Source organism: Triticum aestivum, chromosome 2D (assembly GCF_018294505.1).
Source record: "Triticum aestivum cultivar Chinese Spring chromosome 2D, IWGSC CS RefSeq v2.1, whole genome shotgun sequence".
NCBI lineage: Eukaryota > Viridiplantae > Streptophyta > Magnoliopsida > Poales > Poaceae > Triticum > Triticum aestivum.
Window position 1 is genome coordinate 486,225,567 of NC_057799.1, and position 5,967 is coordinate 486,231,533.

The following is a 5,967-nucleotide window of genomic DNA, read 5'->3' on the forward strand; positions in this document are numbered from 1 at the left end:
CGGCGTCGACGATGCTTGATGCTGGATTGCGGCGGCAGTTGCCGTTGTATGGGCGACGACAGTGGCTGGCGCGACGGTGGGTGCTCCTTGTAGCACCCGGAATCAGGGCGGCGGCCCCTCTTCATCGACAACGGCGGACTCCGGGGTCGTGTGGGAGACTCAGAGTCCGGATCTCGAGATGGTGACGGCTCTGAGGCTGGTGGCGGTATGGGACGTCCCCTCGATCAACAGGCCGGGTTCGATGCGGCTCGGCAGGTGACACATGAGCCTCTCTCGGAGTTGTCGGGCGGTGCCTGTCGTCGGCAGGTGAAGCCACCGGTGGATGTGCTACCGGCGGATGCTACGCACGACGTCTTATATGGAGACATCAAGTCATGCCTGCTACCTGCAGGTGATGCACGACGGCTCTGGCGGAGGTGTCAAGTTTAGCCTGTTGTTGTTGGATCGAAGGTGGTGCGACAATAGCGGGAGGCAGGTGGTATGGGACGTCTTTGTCTTCCGTTGTCTCCTCCAGAGGTATCCAGCTATCGAGGCGGCGGTAGACAGATAAGAGCGGATGGTACAGACAGCTTCAACGACGAGCTTATGCACTCCAGTGGAAACACAAGATCTCTGATCGGGCTATGTCGTCGCGCTCCTGTGTCGTGTCCTTGCTAAAGGCAGTGGATTGAAGCTTTGCTTTGGGGATGAGAATCAGAAGTTCAACCTTATGGTGGACTCGCCATCATCGGTGCACGTGCGGTGATTCCTTCTTGAAGGGGTAGCCTAGGAGTTGTGTATTTTTCGTTTATGTTCTGTCTTGTATCATAGGGTTAGTGGTTATCTGGGGGAGTTAGTGTCGCGAGGTATATGGCCTTAGGGTTTGTTTTTTCTTCTTTTTCTGGGTCGATGGTGTTCCCCTGCTGGATTTCGCTCTATTAATAATAAATGGCTGCATGCCTCGTCCTGATGTAGAGGCCCGGGGTTATCCTCCTTTTTCAAAAAAAAAAAATCTCTATCTATTAACATACACAAGTGTATAGTATAAGCAGGAGCCATCAGTTACTGCAACTAATATAATTACATGTAGATTTCTCTTGCTTTCTTCCATTACATACTTTCAGTGGTACTATCAACATAACAGCAGCAGCCAGTCGGTGTCACAACAGAAGCTTACTCAATTATGCGTATACGTATAAATCATCGGTACTATCAGCATAACAGCATTGGTACATATTTTCTGCCATCTTTCTGTATCTTTCTTTCCCTAATAATAAAGGGAAACGTTTCCGGACGGCAGGCCGGCGGAACGCTTCGCCGGTCCAACGCGCGTCACTCGATCGTTTAGATCGTACGCCTCATGTCTCGCGTCCCTCGCGTAGAAACCACACTTTTTGGTGGCCCCACGTCTCTGCAGCCTGCCTTATCTACTTTGACTCGTCCTTCTCCACACATCTTCTTCCTCAAAACACATCTCTTCTTCTCTCTCTCAAATAAGCCACAGTTCATGGCGACGCACGGTCCGGGAAGGAGGCTGCAACCGGTGCCGGAGGAGGCTGCGACCGACCATGAGACGGCGAGCATGGTCACCGCAGGACGGCGAGGATGGGGCAACGCTCCTCCGCTCCTCCGAGGAAAACCGATGTCGCAGTTTTTGCTACATGCTTCAACCAGCGTTTGAATTTGCTACAAACGGCATCACATACTGCTGCCACCGGCGTCATGTTTTGCTACAATGCACAAGTGGGTCGCGTTTTTGTTACAACCAGTGTCGCATTTTGCTACAACTGTTTTCATTTTTTGCTACATACACGGTTGAAGCTTTTTCCGTCCACGGTTGAAGCTTTTGTGTAAACGATTGAAACTTTTTTTGTTTTGAGCAGCCCTTGGTTAAAGCTCTCTCTATCATCTGGTTGGAACTTTTTTCATCTAAGGTTGAAGCATTTTGCGTCAGCGGTTGTATCTCCTCGTGAATCGCAGTGCCAGTTGAAGCTTTTTCATCTAGGGCTTGAAGCTTTTCCATCCAGGGGTTGAAGCTTTTTTAACAACGTTTGCAACACAGAGGGTGTGCGACGGTTCAAGCCTTGCCTCGGTTCAGACGTGAGCTCGTCTTCGAGGGTGCGCGTCCGGTGATCTTCGCCGCCGCAGCTCTGACCGTCGCAGCGGAGTTGCGACCATCGCCGAGGGAGCTGCAACCGGCGCACACGCTGCTGCATGCGCCGAGCCAGCACCGGCGACAAGGGCGGCAACTGGTGGCGAGGGCGGTGACCGGCGCCGGGGGCGGCCAAGCCCGGTGGTGCTTCGAGTCTGGGTGCCTCGCTCATCCATGGCGGCTAGATGTGTACATCAGCGGAGGAAGAGGATGAGCTGCGTTTGACTTGGTGAGGATTAGATCTGACTGTTAATACAGAGGTAAATCCGGCCGGCGCACCGGCACAGATTAGTGGCCAATAATAAACCAGTGATTGCTTTTGGGGCGTACGTCGCGACAGCATTTTTGCAAAAAAGGCCCTCAGTTTACATGAAATCAACCCGCGGTCCTATTTTAAGTGACTGTTGGAGAAAACGTTTCGTTCTTACGTAAAGAACCCTGTATTATTCTGTATTCGACCCGTGGTCCTTTTTAGAGGCGAAAATGTGTGCGCGCGAGGCAGGGAGCTCGGCTCCGCACCAGGCGCTCGCCCCGACCCCGTCTTCCTCCGCCGCCTCGCCGCGCCGGCCGGCCTCACCGGAGATCACCGCCGCCGCGACCAGGTCACGTCGCCGCACCTGCCTTCTCCTCCTCCCTCTCCTTCCTCTCTTCCTCTCAGCATCTCTCTCTCCCTCTCATTGCAGCGCCGTCATGGCCGCCCCGAGCTTTGCCGGCAGCCGCGCCGCGCGCCTCCGGCGGGATCCGGCCGCCCCTGCCCGGATCCGCATCCTCCGCTCCGCCGCGCCCCGGATCCGGCCACTACCAAGCCTCCCACGCCGATCCGCCCGTCCGCCGGCCTCCCCCTGCTCGACTCGGGTGGACGGGCAAAGTTTCTGACTTGCCATTGTAGTTGACCTGAAGCTCCGTTGGTGAGGAGCATTGCCGCTGCTGCAGGTTAGGGAGGAGGCTCGAGGCAGCCACGAATTCCGTCCTGCACTGCTTCAACACCGGCCTATTCTAGCATGAATCTTCTGCCGTGAGGTATTTTCTTGTGCACTTGGATGCTTGTACCAATATTTAAGGCTTTTCGTTCTTGAAATTGAGCACTAGCTGGTCAAACTATAGGTTTACTTCATGTTTCTTCCCTTGGTAGTTTACAGATCTTTCATGTATTGATGATATTGTCCTAAATTTTGTTTGAAATTGAGGGGATGTGATTTTCAGCTCTCAAGCAAAAAAGTGATTGAGGGTTCCAGCTATACGACGAAATTAATTTCAGTAGTTTAAGTTTTCACTACACTTTTTGCAAACACTGGTTAAATTTCCTTTTGCTAAGAAGACCTCACATGCTTGAGGTTGAGGTTAATTTCCTGTCTTCGAAATTATGATATAAGGATTTTATGCTGGTGTTTAAGTCAGCACTGCCTCCTCTTTTTTTTTTGTGTGTTTTTAACCTATATGAGTGCAGCTGCAGAATTTGCCACTGACATCACCATTATATATGCTGGATTTGATGCAGCAAGGGCCATTTGTTTGACAGAAATAGAGTTGTTACCGCAAGAGAGGTACAAATCAAGGACCGAGGAGGGACGAGTGCGGATTTGATCTAAGTTGGGTTACTTTCTATGAATAGATGATGTGATTGCTTTGTTATTTCATTTAATTAATAGAAAAATTGATGAGGCAATTGGAAGAATCAAGCAGCAATTTTACTACATATCTGCGCCATTGATTTGGTCATCTCTGTCACTAGCAAGTTGCATAAGAAAGAGTGTGGCGTTGCAGAGGCGTGTATAATTGTGAGTCCCTCAATTATAGAGCGGATCCAGGTGAAAGATGTAGGTGGTGTGTGGATTGAACTCTAGATCGGGAACCTGCAGTACTAGATGGACGATAACTATGCTTACAATTGTTGACCGAACACTGTGAGGTGTGTGCCTGTCCCTCTTCCACCCATATCAACATGTAATTTTGTAAGAAGCTAATTTAGTGTAGCAAGAACATCATATTTTAGACACGGTCTGCAGATCGATGTACTTTGTCCGTCTTTCCTTCACCAAAGCATGCGTTATGAGATCATGATTACTACCAGGTACAACATTGCAATTTATTTTCCAGAATGTTCCTTGAACACACTCCCAAGTTCCCAACCATCAGCAATTATAGTCTCCTCAATTCAGATGCATAGGAGTGCAACTTTTATATGAGAATGTGCAACAAAAGCATGTTGTTTGTATCTGTTGACCATTGAAATCCCAAGACCAATGCATGGAGAAGTAGCCTGTGAACCCTAAGTTATTTCTGGAGAAATTAAACCACATATTTGACTACTTATTGATCTCCGAGCTCTATAATAATATTATCCTTAATCTGTTTTTTGTGAAGACAGAGGATGAGAAAGAAACAGTATCCAGGACCGTGTACTATACTAACATTGTAATTATGGGTCCGTGCCACCTATTTCTATTTTGAAGCAGTTCTTTTAGGAACAGATGATTACACATGAAGTAATGGTATCCATGACTATGTATTATACTAACATTAGTAATTATGGGTCCATGCTAGGTATTTATATTCTGAAGCAATTCCGTCAGGAACAGATGATCACACAATATCTTTTGATAAATTCTTTTTGCCTAGCTTCTGATTTCTATTATCAGAAACAGATTGTCTGTTCTTACAGGAAACATCTGTAAACAGCCGTTATTCGTTATTGTGCTCTTCCATGTCGCGCCGCTGACGAGAGGGTGGAGGGTATTAGTCGTCATCGCGGAGGAGAAGAAGGGTAACCACCAACCAGGAGAGAGGGAGGAAAGTTGTGCCCGTTCACTGGAAGCCAGGCAACCTGGCACCATCGCCGAGGAGAGCGAGGAGGGGCTGGACTACGCCGCCACAGAGATGAGCTGCGAGGGGCTCCGGCGTCCCTGCATAGGAGGGGGGAGAGAAGCCGCCACCTCACCACGTGATTCTGCTTGAAACTCCTCGGAGCTTGCACCAGGCTCAAACGTGAGCCCACTGCTCTTCATATTCAGGCTGCAACATTTTCTGAATTTTAAGTTTGGCTGAAGATGCTCTTACTCGTACACTAGATCAACCGTACAAATTGCTCTAAATGTACTTGTCGTGGAATTGTCACGGCAGATGTCCTTGGGCTAGGACTTAATCGTGGAGCCATCGCAACTAGGAAGCTTGAAGGGGTTATGCGGGACAAGGAACACGAGGGTTTATACTGGTTCGGCCCCTTACGGTGAAGGTAAAAGCCTACGTCCAGTTCGAGGTGTTATTGATTAGGGTTACGATCGCCAGGGAACTAAACACTTATCCCGGCTCTCGGAGAGATTGTTGTCGTCCCCAAACCGCTGCCGGGTCGTCCCTTTATATAGGGAGGCTGACGCCCAGCAGCCCTTAGAGTCCCGAGCCGGCTCATAAGAGTGTCCGGCTCGGGCTCTAAAACAATACTTGCCTTACACTACAAGTCTACTATAACAATGATTGTAACTACGGGCCTTAAGCCATATCCGGGTCTCAGCCCATCTCTGGCCCATTATCCTGAAACTTAGCTCCGGGCTTCTGGTAATGATCCTTGGAGTAACCCGGCCCTCCTGGCGGGTGACCCCCAGGTCTATATCCTCAACATTAGGCCCCAGATTGACTTGAGCCGGCTCGTGTCAATCTTCAGCTCCGCAGTCAGAAAAAATCTCCGGCTTATCATTCATGTGAAGGTCATAACCCGGAGTGACGTCATCCTCTGGACTCCGGGTAATCCGCCGTGACGTCATCCTCCACTAAATCCGTTTTTTACTCCGCCAGATCCGCAACGGATCTTTGCTTTTACTGACCTTCCGAGAATCGAGGCG

General features: G+C 49.7%; 1 long non-coding RNA gene across 1 annotated transcript; it reads left to right on the top strand.

Moving 5' to 3' along the window:
* The first annotated feature begins 2,603 nt into the window (after window positions 1-2,603).
* On the top strand, window positions 2,604-4,019 carry LOC123049665 (uncharacterized). The gene is made up of 2 exons (XR_006423630.1): window positions 2,604-3,151; window positions 3,630-4,019. It is a non-coding gene; the product is annotated as an uncharacterized lncRNA (long non-coding RNA).
* The last annotated feature ends 1,948 nt before the right edge of the window (window positions 4,020-5,967 follow it).